The sequence below is a fragment of the Anopheles ziemanni genome (genome assembly GCF_943734765.1).
Source record: "Anopheles ziemanni chromosome X unlocalized genomic scaffold, idAnoZiCoDA_A2_x.2 X_unloc_10, whole genome shotgun sequence".
Lineage (NCBI taxonomy): Eukaryota > Metazoa > Arthropoda > Insecta > Diptera > Culicidae > Anopheles > Anopheles ziemanni.
In genome coordinates this window covers 445,001-462,500 of record NW_026689708.1, presented here as the reverse complement: position 1 = coordinate 462,500, position 17,500 = coordinate 445,001, and the positions used below count along the sequence as shown (strand labels likewise).

At 47.6% G+C, this 17,500-nt stretch overlaps 2 non-coding genes across 2 annotated transcripts in view; both read left to right on the top strand.

Annotated features, from left to right (window-relative positions):
- The first annotated feature begins 16,701 nt into the window (after nucleotides 1-16,701).
- On the top strand, nucleotides 16,702-16,856 carry LOC131291511 (5.8S ribosomal RNA). Its single transcript, XR_009189311.1, has one exon. It is a non-coding gene; the product is annotated as a 5.8S ribosomal RNA (ribosomal RNA).
- Nucleotides 16,857-17,343: 487 nt separating this feature from the next.
- Nucleotides 17,344-17,500, top strand: part of LOC131291519 (large subunit ribosomal RNA) — a 4,091-nt gene continuing 3,934 nt past the window's right edge. Inside the window, exon 1 of the ribosomal RNA XR_009189318.1 lies at nucleotides 17,344-17,500. This exon is cut by the window's right edge and continues 3,934 nt beyond it. This is a non-coding gene — a ribosomal RNA (large subunit ribosomal RNA).

Here is a 17,500-nt window from a genome sequence, read left to right as displayed (position 1 = left end):
TTGGTGTGCCGCTGCTCGAGCTGCTCGCTCCTCGTTCCACTCATGTTGCAGTTCGGAGGTGATGCGCCTTGCGGCTTCCGCAATCAAACTCCAGTCCTCAGGTCCCCGGAGGAGGAACTGCCACATGGTGTCGGGATTCACGCTCTCCGGCTCGCTGCCTCGCCCGCGAAGAAACTCGGCTCGGACGCCAGCGAAACGAGGGCACTCGAACATCACGTGCTCGGCAGACTCAATGATGTCCGGGCACTGCGGGCACTCAGGGGACGAGGCGAATTCCTTATTGTGCAGGTACTCACGGAAAAATCCGTGCCCGGAGAGCACCTGACACAGATGGAAATTCACCTCTCCGTGTTTCCTTTGGTGCCACGCAGCTGGGTCGGGGAGAACTCGCCGGGTCCATCGGGCGAACCGTCCTCCCGTTCTGCCAACCTCGTCCCACTTGTCCTGCCACTGGTGGTATGTGGCGAGACGCTCCTGCTCCCGCACCTCTTTAGCCGACAGACCCCCAGGGTCGGCGTTCACTCTACGATGGTAATAGCGTGCGTCCTCTTTTACCAACAGCGCTATTGGGATGGTGCCCGCTATCACTGCGGCAGCGTCGTATGAGATTGTCCGGAATGCGAAGGATGCTCCGACCACAACCCTCTTCTGGACCCTCTCAAGCAGCCGTTGCTCCTCCCTGGTTTCAACACCCTCGTGCCACACCGGTGCACCGTAGCGGAGGATGCTGTTGACGACCGAAACCAGGAGGCGACGCTTCTTGCACTTTGGCCCGCTGTGCCGTCGCATCAGCAGTGCAAGAGCTGTTGCTACTCGAGAAGCCTTTTGAGTGACTTGCTTGACGTGCTCTGACCACTTTAGATTGTGTTTGATGCGCACTCCTAGATATTTGATGTCGGTTGCCGAACGAAGAGGAACGCCGTTGATGTTAACCGGGATGTTCTTGTAATCCTTCTTCTTCTTCGACACCATCACAATATCTGTCTTAGCTGCGGCGAGCTCCAGCTGGTGTTCGCGCATCCAAGCCACAACCCTATTCACAGACTCCTCCGCCAAACTCGCGGCCAGTGCTGGCGTGGGTCCTGGTGCCAGGAGCACGAGGTCGTCAGCGAAGGCGACGAGCTCTACACCGGCGGGCATGTCGATGGACAGGACGGCGTCATACATGGTGTTCCACAGCGTCGGACCAAGTATGGAACCCTGTGGGACTCCCGCCGACAATTCCCGGGTGACCGGACCGTCCGACGTCTCATAAACCAGCAGCCGTCCCCGAAACCAGCTTTCCAGTATCCGCTGCAGGCATGCCGGAACGTGCTTTTCTTGCAGTGCTTTGGCGATGGACCGCCAGCTCGCCGTGTTAAAAGCATTGCGTACATCCAATGACACCACCATCAGACACTTGTTAGCCCTCCGATCCGTCATTCGGTGGGCCATCGCACGCTGGCCGGCCTCCTTAACACGTTCAATCGCCTGAATTGTAGACCTGCCCTTTCTGAATCCATACTGAGACGGCGACAGGCGAGGGTGATCTGGATCTTCCAGGTGTTCATTCAGGCGATCCAAGATCAGCCGCTCCAAGATCTTGCCTGATCCGTCGAGCATCCCAAGAGGCCGAAAGGATGACGGATCGCCCTGAGGTCTTCCGTGCTTGGGTAGCAAGGCAAGTCGTTGTCGCTTCCAGTCAGCGGGAAAGGTGCATTGATCGAAGCACTCCTGGAACACGCGGCGAAACGTCTCCGTGTGCTCGCGAACAGCGACCCTCAGTGCCGCATTGATGATGCCATCGGGTCCCGGGGCCTTAGTGGGCACCATCCGCCCTATGGCCTCCCTAGATAATGAAAAGTGAGGTCCGCGGCCGATCCGGAAGAAAAACTTGACCTAGGGAAACTTGTATGACGGTGGGGACCCAAAAAAATTTCGATGAGTGTAGTTTAGACAGGCCGGAAAATGTATCGGTGGTCCGTATCAAGGGACGTCTTTTAGTTCCATGGGGTGGTGGTCGTCGAACAAAGTCGCCTAGGTCGACCACCAGAAAGACCAGTCGTGTTGTAATGGATGTTTTGACCACTTTACTAGGGAAACCTAGTAGGTCGAAGCAAATTTGGGGTTCGAGATGAGTTGGTGAAAGTTGGTCCAACCTAGGTGTGCTTGGTGGAGGTTGACCATGAAAGTAGAGCATGATGGGAATGACCATAACTTTGGTTCTAGATGTCGGATCGGTACACTTTCGGCAGTTTTGGAAAGGTGAAGGCCTGCTCTAGCTATGTTTCCTACCAAGCTAAGCGCCTACTAGTGACCCGGAGGAGGTATTAAGGGTCAAAGGCAAAAAGGGGTACCCTAAAGTGCATGTGACCAAGAAAATGGGAAAAACGGTATCGCGTATAGCTCAGGCTGTATGGCTCGGATCGGAAAGCTTGGATATGCGTTGGAAAGGTCTCAACAAGCGCTAGCTATGTGTCCTACCAAGCGAAGCGCTAGGTGTTGAGCAAGTCGGTCATATTAGAGGGCAAAGGTGAAAAATGGTGGTTTAGAGGCGAAAATTCACCTTATGATCGAAAATAGCGGGCGAACGATAAGAGCTACGAACACGGCGTAGAACAATCATAAGTACGTTACCACAAGACCTAACTTTGGCCAATATAGAGCGAGAAGATCGGAGGTACCCATCAGGGTGATATGGCTGGTTCAAAGTTGGACCAAAACGAGACTTGAGAAATGGGTTGAAACACGGTATCGCGAATAACTCAGGCTGTATGGAACGAATTGACAAGCTTAGATCAGTGTTGGAAAGGTCGAACCGAGCGCTAACTATAATCCCAAACAACCGAAGCGCTAAGTGTTGAGCAAAACTGAGTTATTAAGCGACAAAGTGGAAAAATAATACCAAAATGGCCAAAAATCACACAAGACCAAGAATACCGAGCAAGCGGTAAGAGATAGCGGGTTGACGTAGAATACTTATAAGCTTGCCTCTACGAGACCTAAAAGTCGTCCATAGAAAGCGAGAAGATCGGACCACTCTGGAAGGGTGATACGAGTGGTCAAAAATTAGCAAAAATGAAACATGGCTAAAATGGATTTGACTTGTGCACCATGTAGCTCCGGCTGTATGGCATGGATTGTAGAGCTAGGATATGTTTTGGAAAGGTAACACCCAGCGCTAGATACGACTAGAAGAAAGCAAAGCGCTAACTAGCATGATTTGGAAGTTATTAAGCGTCAAAGTCGAAAAATGTTACCAAAATTGAAACTCGAGTACATTGGGCCAAAAAGTACAAGTTGTGAAATTTGGACTTACGAGTAAAATACCGAGCAGGCGGTAAGAGATAGAGACTTGGTGTAGAACAATTATAAGTTGGGCATGTTATAACCTATATTTGGCCCGAACATAGTCTCGAGATCGGTGGTACCTAAAAGGGTGGTACAGGTGTTAGATGGTTTTCCCAGAGCATAAGCTCCACATGATATGGAAAACGGGAAACATCATAACTTCGGCTGTATGGCATGGAATGGAACGAACAAGGTATCGATGGAAAGAGAAAAGGTAGCGCTAACTATAATTCCTTCCAAGCAAAGCGCTAGCATGTGACCGTTTGGGTGTTATTGTGAGTCAAAGTCTGAAATTGTTACCACGAGAGGCGAAAATCCAACTAAGTCCATGAATACCGGGCTGGCGGTAAGAGATACGGCTTGGCCGTAGAACATTTATAAGTTGGCCAAGACAAGGCCTAAGTTTCGTCCATAGACGACAAGAAGATCGAAGATACGTGAAGGTGAGATATGGGCGTCCCAAAGTGGGCCTTTGAAAAAGTGACAAACTTCCCTTATAACAGCATACACCAAATATCTCTGGCTCTATGGCACCGAATAAGAAGTTGAGCTCAGCGACAGAAAGGTGATAGTCAGCGCTAAATATCATACGAACAGAGTGAAGCGCTAAAGGGAAAGGATCTTGGTGATATAAGGTGACAAAGTCGAGAAAAGTTGCCTCAAAATCATGAAAAATGTGAAAAAATGGCTAAGTCCCGGGTGCCTTAAGGGCAGGTTAATCGAATGTACCGAGCTGGCGGTACGAGATAGAGACTTGGTGTAGAACAATTATATGTTTGGCATGGCAAGACCTACATTCGGCCAATACAAAGTGAGAAGATCAAAGATACCCGCAAGGGTGATATTGGTGTCCAAAGGAAAAAAGCACTAAGTCTTGGGAAACTTATATGAAGAAAAAGGACCCTGATGGGTCATATGGGATGGATCGAAAAATCGGCTAAGTCCCAAAATGGGGATGTCAGAACTACACTCATGTGTTACCACATCAAGCAAGGCAAACTTATATGAAGCAAAGGACCCTGATGGGTCATATGGTATTGATCGAAAAATCGGCTAAGTCCCAAAATGGGGATGTCAGAACTACACTCAAATGTTACCACACCAAGCAAGGCAAACTTATATGAAGCAAAGGACCCTGATGGGTCATATGGTATTGATTGAAAAATCGGCTAAGTCCCAAAATGGGGATGTCAGAACTACACTCAAATGTTACCACACCAAGCAAGGCAAACTTATATGAAGCAAAGGACCCATATGGGTCATATGGTATTTTACGAAAAATCGGCTAAGTCCCAAAATGATGATGTCAGAACTACACTCAAATGTTACCACACCAAGCAAGGCAAACTTATATGAAGCAAAGGACCCTGATGGGTCATATGGTATTGATCGAAAAATCGGCTAAGTCCCAAAATGGGGATGTCAGAACTACACTCAAATGTTACCACACCAAGCAAGGCAAACTTATATGAAGCAAAGGACCCTGATGGGTCATATGGTATTTTACGAAAAATCGGCTAAGTCCCAAAATGGGGATGTCAGAACTACACTCAAATGTTACCACACCAAGCAAGGCAAACTTATATGAAGCAAAGGACCCTGATGGGTCATATGGTATTGATTGAAAAATCGGCTAAGTCCCAAAATGGGGATGTCAGAACTACACTCAAATGTTACCACACCAAGCAAGGCAAACTTATATGAAGCAAAGGACCCATATGGGTCATATGGTATTTTACGAAAAATCGGCTAAGTACCAAAATGGGGATGTCAGAACTACACTCAAATGTTACCACACCAAGCAAGGCAAACTTATATGAAGGCAAGGACCCTGATGGGTCATATGGTATTTTACGAAAAATCGGCTAAGTCCCAAAATGGGGATGTCAGAACTACACTAAAAAGTTACCACACCAAGCAAGGCAAACTTATATGAAGCAAAGGACCCTGATGGGTCATATGGTATTGATCGAAAAATCGGCTAAGTCCCAAAATGGGGATGTCAGAACTACACTCAAATGTTACCACACCAAGCAAGGCAAACTTATATGAAGGCAAGGACCCTGATGGGTCATATGGTATTTTACGAAAAATCGGCTAAGTCCCAAAATGGGGATGTCAGAACTACACTAAAAAGTTACCACACCAAGCAAGGCAAACTTATATGAAGCAAAGGACCCATATGGGTCATATGGTATTTTACGAAAAATCGGCTAAGTCCCAAAATGATGATGTCAGAACTACACTCAAATGTTACCATACCAAGCAAGGCAAACTTATATGAAGCAAAGGACCCTGATGGGTCATATGGTATTTTACGAAAAATCGGCTAAGTCCCAAAATGGGGATGTCAGAACTACACTAAAAAGTTACCACACCAAGCAAGGCAAACTTATATGAAGCAAAGGACCCTGATGGGTCATATGGTATTTTACGAAAAATCGGCTAAGTTCCAAAATGATGATGTCAGAACTACACTCAAATGTTACCACACCAAGCAAGGCAAACTTATATGAAGCAAAGGACCCATATGGGTCATATGGTATTTTACGAAAAATCGGCTAAGTCCCAAAATGATGATGTCAGAACTACACTCAAATGTTACCATACCAAGCAAGGCAAACTTATATGAAGGAAAGGACCCATATGGGTCATATGGTATTTTACGAAAAATCGGCTAAGTCCCAAAATGAGGATGTCAGAACTACACTAAAAAGTTACCACACCAAGCAAGGCAAAGTACCTAGGTGAACCCTAGGAAGAAACACGGACCAAGTCAGATGGCCTAAGTCAATAGAACAAGTGACCTAGGCAAAGTTGTATAGCGCTGAGGACCCTGAAAAATCTGGTTAGTGTAGTTTAGACAGGGTAGGTTTTTGGGTCGGCCGAACCCCCTTATTTTGGGTTTTGGCCTCATCAAGAAGCTACACCTAGGCAAACTGCCTAGGGTGAAAGTGCGAAGACCAATCGAATAGTAAGACAAGTTTTGACCGATCGCCCTAGGCAAGCTTGTATGAAGAAAGGGACCCTAAGGGTCATATGGAAATACATGAAAAATCGGCTAAGTCCCAAAATTGGGATGTCAGAACTACACTAAAAAGTTACCACATCAAGCAAGGCAAACTACCTAGGTGAACCCTAGCAAGAAACACGGACCAAGTCAGATGGCCTAAGTCAAGAGTGCAAGTGACCTAGGCAAAGTTGTATGACAGTGAGGACCCTGAAAAATCTGGTTAGTGTAGTTTAGACAGGGGAGGTTTTTGGGTCGGCTGAACCTCCTTATTTTGGGTTTTGACCTCCTCAAGAAGCTACACCTAGGCAAACTGCCTAGGGTGAAAGTGCGAAGACCAATCGAATAGTAAGACAAGTTTTGACCGATCGCCCTAGGCAAGCTTGTATGAAGAAAGGTACCCTAAGGGTCATATGGAAATACATGAAAAATCGGCTAAGTCCCAAAATTGGGATGTCAGAACTACACTAAAAAGTTACCACATCAAGCAAGGCAAACTACCTAGGTGAACCCTAGCAAGAAACACGGACCAAGTCAGATGGCCTAAGTCAAGAGTGCAAGTGACCTAGGCAAAGTTGTATGACGGTGAGGACCCTGAAAAATCTGGTTAGTGTAGTTTAGACAGGGGAGGTTTTTGGGTCGGCTGAACCTCCTTATTTTGGGTTTTGACCTCCTCAAGAAGCTACACCTAGGCAAACTGCCTAGGGTGAAAGTGCGAAGACCAATCGAATAGTAAGACAAGTTTTGACCGATCGCCCTAGGCAAGCTTGTATGAAGAAAGGGACCCTATGGGTCATATGGAAATACATGAAAAATCGGCTAAGTCCCAAAATTGGGATGTCTGAACTACACTAAAAAGTTACCACATCAAGCAAGGCAAAGTACCTAGGTGAACCCTAGGAAGAAACACGGACCAAGTCAGATGGCCTAAGTCAAGAGTACAAGTGACCTAGGCAAAGTTGTATGGCGCTGAGGACCCTGAAAAATCGGGTTAGTGTAGTTCAGACAGGGGAGGTTTCTGGGTCGGCTGAACCTCCTTATTTCGGGTTTTGGCCTCCTCAAGAAGACAGACCTAGGCAAAGTGCCTAGGGTGAAAGTGCGAAGACCAATCGAATAGTAAGACAAGTTTTGACCGATCGCCCTAGGCAAGCTTGTATGAAGAAAGGGACCCTATGGGTCATATGGAAATATACGAAAAATCGGCTAAGTCCCGAAATTGGGATGTCTGAACTACACTAAAAAGTTACCACATCAAGCAAGGCAAAGTACCTAGGTGAACCCTAGGAAGAAACACGGACCAAGTCAGATGGCCTAAGTCAAGAGTACAAGTGACCTAGGCAAAGTTGTATGGCGCTAAGGACCATGAAAAATCGGGTTAGTGTAGTTAAGACAGGGGAGGTTTCAGGGTCGGCTGGACCTCCTTATTTCGGGTTTTGGCCTCCTCAAGAAGACAGACCTAGGCGAACTGCCTAGGGTGAAAGTGCGAAGACCAATCGAATAGTAAGACAAGTTTTGACCGATCGCCCTAGGCAAGCTTGTATGAAGAAAGGGACCCTATGGGTCATATGGAAATACATGAAAAATCGGCTAAGTCCCAAAATTAGGATGTCTGAACTACACTAAAAAGTTACCACATCAAGCAAGGCAAAGTACCTAGGTGAACCCTAGGAAGAAACACGGACCAAGTCGGATGGCCTAAGTCAAGAGTACAAGTGACCTAGGCAAAGTTGTATGGCGCTGAGGACCCTGAAAAATCGGGTTAGTGTAGTTCAGACAGGGGAGGTTTCAGGGTCGGCCGAACCTCCTTATTTCGGGTTTTGGCCTCCTCAAGAAGACAGACCTAGGCGAACTGCCTAGGGTGAAAGTGCGAAGACCAATCGAATAGTAAGACAAGTTTTGACCGATCGCCCTAGGCAAGCTTGTATGAAGAAAGGGACCCTATGGGTCATATGGAAATATACGAAAAATCGGCTAAGTCCCAAAATTGGGATGTCAGAACTACACTATAAAGTTACCACATTAGCAAGGCAGACTTGTATGAAGAACGGGACCCTGGTGAAAGTAGCAAATATCCCAAACCGAACATGAATATTATACACACAAGAGTACGAACATAAAGGAACACGGACCAAGCGTACCGAGAGAATCGGTACTATAGAACCCTCGTGGTTCTACACAAAGACTTTATGTTAGGGGTTCAAGCCCCATAGTACTCAAACGGTGACAGTAGCAAATATCCCAAAACGAACGTGAATCTTATTCACAAGAGTACGAACATAAAGGAACACGGACCAAGCGTACCGAGAGAATCGGTACTATAGAGCCCTCGTGGTTCTACACAAAGACTTTATGTTCGGGGTTCACACCCCAAATCGAACGTGGAATTTACTTTCTGATGGTCATGCGGTCGTCCAAAGGGGTCTAGTATCCTGGGATGACAAGCATCACGGGCACAGCTCGTATCAAAACAGTCGAAGAGGCCCGCGAAAGCTTGCTTTCCATGGCTATGCGATGCACAAATTGAGTTTACTCACCGTAGTATAAAACGAACGAACCGAACCTATCCGAGTAGGGATAATGGGCGCAGTAACATACTTCTGTGACCCAGCGAGAGTTGAACGAGGTGACATGAACTGTCAGTGGCTTATATCAGATGGGATACATACATGAGATTGCTTTCAAATCTACACTCGAAAACCTAACCAAGTAAAAGCGAACGTGGGGAGGATTCGAAACCGGTAACGAAATCTTAAGCTGGAAAGAGTCATCACTATGGATACATATTATGCGAAACCAATCAAGTGCTCATTACTGATCCAAAACCGAAGAGCACTAGTGAACACCTTAATCTCACCCTAGTTCACATCCAAGTGATCGACCACGTGTGTGAAGCAAAGACCAATCGAATTCCTGAATGAACCGAACACTATGAACAAATGGCCAAAAACGTTATAACTATCCAAACATACTACTATCTAGCGAAAGTCATCACGATGGAACCATACCATGATCTTTAACCTATAGCGCTCACCATATTCCTACCCAGAGTGCAAGTGAACAGATTGCTCACCCCTACCCAGTTCACAACCACGTGATCGACTAACATACCGAGGTTACCACAAGTCAAAGTTATACGTTTACAAGCGCAAGACCAATCGAAAACCCCGAAAGCAATCTCGACCCAAAATGTATTATCCGTGAGTGTAGTCGAGTCTCGTACTCGTCATCTGTAATCGTCGGATAGAATATCCAGTACACGGTTGTCTTTCCAAATGAAATCTACATACAGAACTCGCTCTTGGCAAATGGGTGGCATTGGCGCAATCAGGAGCGAGTTCCCGTCCGGGTGCCAAGTGATTGGCAAATGTCTGGGGGAAAGCAACCATATATTGATTTGTCTGTTAGTGTACTGGGTGTTTGAGGTATGTAGTATCCACGCTTGGTTGGGTGTGTCAGAGGACCGTGAATGCGTTCGCAACCCCAATTGGGGTACATCGGGAATGATTTTGTGGAACCGATGTGCCCGGCACACACTAAGTTTTGTTGCAAGTTAATAGTGTGCCATGTCCGGGGGGGTTGTGATTAAACTCTGGTGAATTGCGTACTGTGGTGATTGGGGTATGAAAGCCCCGCAGTTGCAATGATCGGACGCGCCTAGCGTGTCCTTTAGTTGATGGTAGGGAAATGAAGGCCCTTGTCAGCTCACCTAAGTATTCATGGAAGTTTGGCATAAGGTCGCTGTGGTAGGGGTATGAAGGCCCCGTCAGCGCATGCACAATCGGGCGCACGTGCGCTTAGCGGAGTCGAATGCCGCTCAAGTGCCTGTCCGGTGCATCGGGTGTGTGTGATACGAGGGCAATGAGGTTCGCACGGGGGCTCGCCTCCCGTGTGCTACCGGACTTGACAACATATAGAACGTGGTGTTTGCTCCTCCGGGTGCAATGGGACAATGAACATTCGAACGCAAAGTCGGAATTCTGGTTGATCCTACCAGTAATATACGCTCGTCTCAAAGGTTAAGCCATGCATGTCTAAGTACAAACAGATTTAATGTGAAACCGCATAAGGCTCAGTATAACAGCTATAATTTACGAGATCATCAACCTAGTTACTTGGATAACTGTGGAAAATCTAGAGCTAATACATGCAACATGCCAGGACCCTCGCGGGAACTGGTGCACTTATTAGTCAAACCAATCGCGGGTTCTCCGTGTCATTGAGTTGAAGTCTGGATAATGATGCTGATCGTATGGTCTCGCACCGACGACAGATCTCGCAAATATCTGCCCTATCAACTATGGATGGTAGTATAGAGGACTACCATGGTTGCAACGGGTAACGGGGAATCAGGGTTCGATTCCGGAGAGGGAGCCTGAGAAATGGCTACCACATCCAAGGAAGGCAGCAGGCGCGTAAATTACCCAATCCCGGGACGGGGAGGTAGTGACGAGAAATAACAATATGAAACTCTTTAATGATGTTTCATAATTGGAATGAGTAGAGCATAAATCCTTCTACGAGGATCAAGTGGAGGGCAAGTCTGGTGCCAGCAGCCGCGGTAATTCCAGCTCCACTAGCGTATATTAAAATTGTTGCGGTTAAAACGTTCGAAGTTGATACTTGTCCAACACAGTCCGGCTCCGCCGACCCGGTCAACCCGTGGTCGGTGGGCCAAGTCGGAATCTGGTTGCGACTCAATGGTGTGGTAGGGCACCAAGTCTGTGTCATGGTGTGCCCTTCAACGGGTGCAAGTGTAACATAGAGCTCGACCGCTCACGTTTACCTTGAACAAATTAGAGTGCTTAAAGCAGGGTGCCCAAACGCCCTAGAATAATCTTGCATGGAATAATGGAATACGACCTTGGTCTAATCTTTCATTGGTTTGTACTCAGACCGGAGGTAATGATTAACAGAAGTAGTTGGGGACACTAGTATTACGGCGCGAGAGGTGAAATTCGTAGACCGTCGTAAGACTAACTAAAGCGAAGGCATTTGTCAAGGATGCTTTCTTTAATCAAGAACGAAAGTTAGAGGATCGAAGGCGATTAGATACCGCCCTAGTTCTAACCGTAAACGATGCCAACTAGCAATTGGGAGACGCTACAACCAGGTGCTCTCAGTAGCTTCCGGGAAACCAAAGTCAGGTTCCGGGGGAAGTATGGTTGCAAAGTTGAAACTTAAAGGAATTGACGGAAGGGCACCACAATGAAATGGAGCTTGCGGTTCAATTTGACTCAACACGGGAAAACTTACCAGGTCCGAACTTATGGAGGTGAGACAGATTAATAGCTCTTTCTCAAATTTAAGGGTAGTGGTGCATGGCCGTTCTTAGTTCGTGGATTGATTTGTCTGGTTAATTCCGATAACGAACGTGACTCACATATGCTAACTAGAACGCAGTCAGCGTTAATGCGTCGATGCCGATTGGAACGGGTTAGGACCTTTCGGTGGAGTATGACCTGACACCTTCGCTGTTCGTGTGCGCAAGTGCACTTACGGTACGCTGCTTAGCAGGACAATTTGTGTTTAGCAAAATGAGATCGAGCGATAACAGGTCCGTGATGCCCTTAGATGTTCTGGGCTACACGCGTGCTACAATGTGGGTAGCAGCGTGTCTCCTATTCCGAGAGGAACGGGAAATCACTCAAATACTCACTTAGTAGGGATTATGGATTGCAATGGTCCATATGAACTCGGAACTTCTAGTAAGTGCTGGTCATCAGCCAGCGTTGAATACGTCCCTGCCCTTTGTACACACCGCCCGTCGCTACTACCGATGGATTATTTAGTGAGGTCTTTGGAGATGATCGTTCGCTGGATCCTCGTGAACCGCGTCTGCTTTATCGAAGTTGACCGAACTTGATGATTTAGAGGAAGTAAAAGTCGTAACAAGGTTTCCGTAGGTGAACCTGCGGAAGGATCATTAGTGGCCAAGTGATCCTTCCAGAAGTCCGAACCTGCGGGTTGAGACTTCGGCACAAGTTGCCATATGATAATTGACGAAACACTATAGAAGTCCGAACCTGCGGGTTGAGACTCAGGCACAAGTTGCCATATGAAAGTTGACGAAACACTAACAAGTCCGAACCTGCGGGTTGAGACTTAGGCACACGTTGCCTTATACATGACTTCGAACAAATACACAAGTCCGAACCTGCGGGTTGAGACTTAGGCACAAGTTGCCTTATACATGACTTCGAACAAATACACAAGTCCGAACCTGCGGGTTGAGACTTAGGCACAAGTTGCCATATGAAAGTTGACGAAACACTAACAAGTCCGAACCTGCGGGTTGAGACTTAGGCACACGTTGCCTTATACATGACTTCGAACAAATACACAAGTCCGAACCTGCGGGTTGAGACTTAGGCACAAGTTGCCTTATACATACATTGGCCAAATAAACAGAAGTCCGAACCTGCGGGTTGAGACTTAGGCACAAGTTGCCATATTATATTCGATCAAACACTAAGTAGTCCGAACCTGCGGGTTGAGACTCAAGACCGTAACAAGATGTCACTATACAAGTCCGAACCTAAGGGTTGAGACTTAATGCGATCTAGATACCAAGTTGACATCCAATACCTGTTGAGCAAAACCAAAGATTCCCTGTTCTCGAATGATTACACTATATAACAGGGAATCATGAAGAAATCAAGCAAGCGTGAAACAAAGTCATCACTTGGGCATGCTCGATAGCCAACCACATGACCTTAACCTAAGAGAGCATGCAAACCACATGATACCTATAAACGATTAACCCGCCCTAGTTCAATCGTTCACCAAGTGATGACTTCAGTATGGCTAAGAGAAAAACTTTTAAATGGGAAAAACTCTAAGTCCGAACCTCCGGGTTGAGACTTCCGCGTCGGAGGTGGGCGCACCTCCTATCCGAAAGATGATGAATCAGGGGTGTTCGGTCAGCAATGGTCGGATGCCCCGTCGTAGTCCAACTATGACAATCAAAGTCAAGACCTCCGGGTTGAGACTTTCCGCGAGTACAAGCATAAAGGAACACGGACCAAGCCGTACCGAGAGAATCGGTACTAGAGCCCTCGTGGTTCTACATTGAGAGAGCCCTCGTGGTTCTCATTAGGGGCTTTATGCAAGTCGTACTCAATACTGTGGTGTGAAGTATAAAGTATAGTCCTCGCCTGGTCCACGCTGCTTCGGCGGTCCTGGGTAAGATAGTTAATTCTAGCTTGCCCTATAGTGGAATGAGGACACTTAATGCTTCGTCTTTTAGCGGCGGCTAGACTCCTCCTCACGGGGAACGAGTTGACGCGCACAGCGGCGGCTTACGCACTATGGCAATCATGGATGCCTGAAGATTCCGTGAAGTTCTCCCCTGGTCCACGCTGCCTCGGCAGTCCTGGGTAAAATGGAATATTTCCAGCTTGCCCTATAGTGGAAGAGGACTATCCAACAATACAAAGTCAAGACCTCCGGGTTGAGACTTTCCGCGTCGGTGGTGTCGCGCACCGCCTATCCGAAAGATGGTGTAACAGGGGTGTTCGATCAGCAATGGTCGGATGCCCCGTCATAGTCCAACTATGACAACCAAAGTCAAGACCTCCGGGTTGAGACTTTCCGCGTCCGGAGGTACGCGTACCGCCTACCCGAAAGATGGTGTGCTTCTGGGGTATTCGATGAGTCGGATACCCCGTCGTAGTCCAACTATGACAATCAAAGTCAAGACCTCCGGGTTGAGACTTCCGCGTCCGGAGGTACGCGTACCGCCTACCCGAAAGATGGTGAATCAGGGGTGTTCGATCAGCAATGGTCGGATGCCCCGTCGTAGTCCAACTATGACAATCAAAGTCAAGACCTCCGGGTTGAGACTTCCGCGTCTGGAGGTACGCGTACCGCCTACCCGAAAGATGGTGAATCAGGGGTGTTCGATCAGCAATGGTCGGATGCCCCGTCGTAGTCCAACTATGACAATCAAAGTCAAGACCTCCGGGTTGAGACTTTCTGCGAGTACATGCATAAAGGAACACGGACCAAGCCGTACCGAGAGAATCGGTACTAGAGCCCTCGTGGTTCTACATTGAGAGAGCCCTCGTGGTTCTCATTAGGGGCTTTATGCAAGTCGTACTCAATACTGTGGTGTGAAGTATAAAGTATAGAGTCCTCCACTGGTCCACGCTGCTCCGGCGGTCCTGGGTAAGATAGTTCATTCTAGCTTGCCCTATGTGGAAGAGGACTCAATACCCTACCTGTTGAGCTTGAAACAAAGTCATCACTTGGGCATGCTCATATTGCCATACAATATTCCATTATCTACTAATGAGCATGCAGCTATATGATTATAACCTGTAAACGATTACCCCGCCGTAGTTCAGCGCTTCAACCAAGTGATGACTTCAGTATGGCTAGTGTGTGAAGTATAAAGTATAGTCCTCCCCTGGTCCACACTGCTTCGGCGGTCCTGGGTAAGATAGTTAGTTCTAGCTTGCCCTATGTGGAAGAGGACACCATACTTAATACTGTGGTGTAATGAACAAAGTATAGTCCTCCACTGGTCCACGCTGCTTTGCAGTCCTGGGTAAGATAGTTAGTTCTAGCTTGCCCTATGTGGAAGAGGGCATACAAGACAAAGTATAGTTCTCCCCTGGTCCACGCTGCTCCGGCGGTCCTGGGTAAGATAGTTAATTCTAGCTTGCCCTATGAGGAAGAGGACTCAATACCCTACCTGTTGAGCTTGAAACAAAGTCATCACTTGGGCATGCTCTATAGCCAATCACATGACATTAACCTAAGAGAGCATGCAGCGTATTATCCCAATGCAAAGTAAACGATAGACTCGCCCTAGTTCAGTGCTTCAACCAAGTGATGACTTCAATTTGGCTAGTGTGTGAAGTATAAAGTATAGTCCTCCCCTGGTCCACACTGCTTCGGCGGTCCTGGGTAAGATAGTTAATTCTAGCTTGCCCTATGTGGAAGAGGACACCATACTTAATACTGTGGTGTAATGAACAAAGTATAGTCCTCCACTGGTCCACGCTGCTTCGGCGGTCCTGGGTAAGATAGTTAGTTCTAGCTTGCCCTATGTGGAAGAGGGCATACAAGACAAAGTATAGTTCTCCCCTGGTCCACGCTGCTTCGGCGGTCCTGGGTAAGATAGTTAATTCTAGCTTGCCCTATGTGGAAGAGAGCATACATGAACCAAGAACGAAGGTTATGATCGAGGAATGATTCGACAACTAACCGATGGTATGAAATGTGAAGAATTCAAGCAAGCACACAATCAAGTCATCACTTGGGCATGCTCGATAGCCAACCTCATGACATTAACCTAGTAGAGCATGCAAAAACCAATATATATGTAAACGATGCCCCTCCCTAGTTCAGCGCTTCAACCAAGTGATGACTTCAGAATGGCTAAATCAAATCGGTTCAAAACATACCATCGGTACCCTATTGAAACACACAAGTCGATATCAAACCTCATGATTGTGTAGTCCTCCACTGGTCCACGCCGCTTCGGCCGTCCTGGGTAAAATGGAACATTCCAGCTTGCCCTATGTGGAAGAGGGCACATTACTCAATACTGTGGTGTGAAGTATAAAGATCAGTTCTCCCCTGGTCCACGCTGCTTCGGCGGTCCTGGGTAAGATAGTTCATTCTAGCTTGCCCTATGTGGAAGAGGACACTTCATACTTCGTCTCTAAGCGGCGGCTTGACTCCTCCCTACGGGGAACGGGTTTACGCGCACAGCGGCGGCTTACGCACTATGGCAGTCATGGATGCCTTACGTTTCTATGAAAAGTGTGTTCCTCCCCTGGTCCACGCTGCTTCGGCAGTCCTGGGTAAGATAGTTAGTTCTAGCTTGCCCTATGTGGAAGAGGACACGTAGACTTACTGTGGTGTGAAGTATAAAGTTCAGTTCTCCCCTGGTCCACGCCGCTTCGGCCGTCCTGGGTAAAATGGATTCATCCAGCTTGCCCTATGTGGAATGAGGACACTTTATGCTTCGTCTCTAAGCGGCGGCTTGCTCCTCCCTACGGGGAACGGGTATACGCGCACAGCGGCGGCTTACGTTATGGCAGTCATGGATGCCTTACGTTTCCATGAAAAGTGTGTTCCTCCCCTGGTCCACGCTGCTTCGGCAGTCCTGGGTAAGATAGTTAGTTCTAGCTTGCCCTATGTGGAAGAGGACACGTAGACTTACTGTGGTGTGAAGTATAAGGTTCAGTTCTCCCCTGGTCCACGCCGCTTCGGCCGTCCTGGGTAAAATGGATTCATCCAGCTTGCCCTATGTGGAATGAGGACACTTTATGCTTCGTCTCTAAGCGGCGGCTTGCTCCTCCCTACGGGGAACGGGTATACGCGCACAGCGGCGGCTTACGCAAGTTAGTCACCCTCGGCAGTGGATCACTCGGCTCATGGATCGATGAAGACCGCAGCTAACTGCGCGTCATAATGTGAACTGCAGGACACATGAACATTGATAAGTTGAACGCATATTGCACGTCGTGGGAACCTACCATGATGTACAGATGACTGAGCGCTTATATTTGAGAAATGTATCGCATACATTTAACTACGCCGTGACACCCGTCACGAGACGTGCACCATGATGTTAACTAGGGTCGCGACGACCCGCTAGCATTAAAGAACCCGTGGTTTACAATATACTGGCATTGGAATTCGAAGTATTTAGAGCGTCCGTGTTCCCGCGTGAGGCGGAAGTACGAGGAGAAGGCGTGCTTGTGGTGTCTGTGGTGGTGTTTACTGATGTCTAGCTTCAGCTTATTTATTTATTTAAATAGAAGCGAAGATGTCAAAGTAGCGTCGAAGCAGCAGCGGTAGCACAAATGATTCAAGTATGGAAGTTGACCAAAGGAACACAAACAAACTAGCGTATGGGCAATGGAAGGTATCAGTGAGTTAAACCACACGCGGGCTAACAGCCCGTTAACCGAGTCCAACGGTACATATTGGACATTGAAACAAAGTAGTCGCAAGCCAGATGTGACGATAACAACCGCAAGGTACATAAGCCTCAGTTCATGTGTGACAACCCCCTGAATTTAAGCATATTAATAAGGGGAGGAAAAGAAACCAACCGGGATTCCCTGAGTAGCTGCGAGCGAAACGGGAGAAGCTCAGCACGTAGGGGTGGCGGCCAGTCCGTCTATCCGATTCCGTGTACTG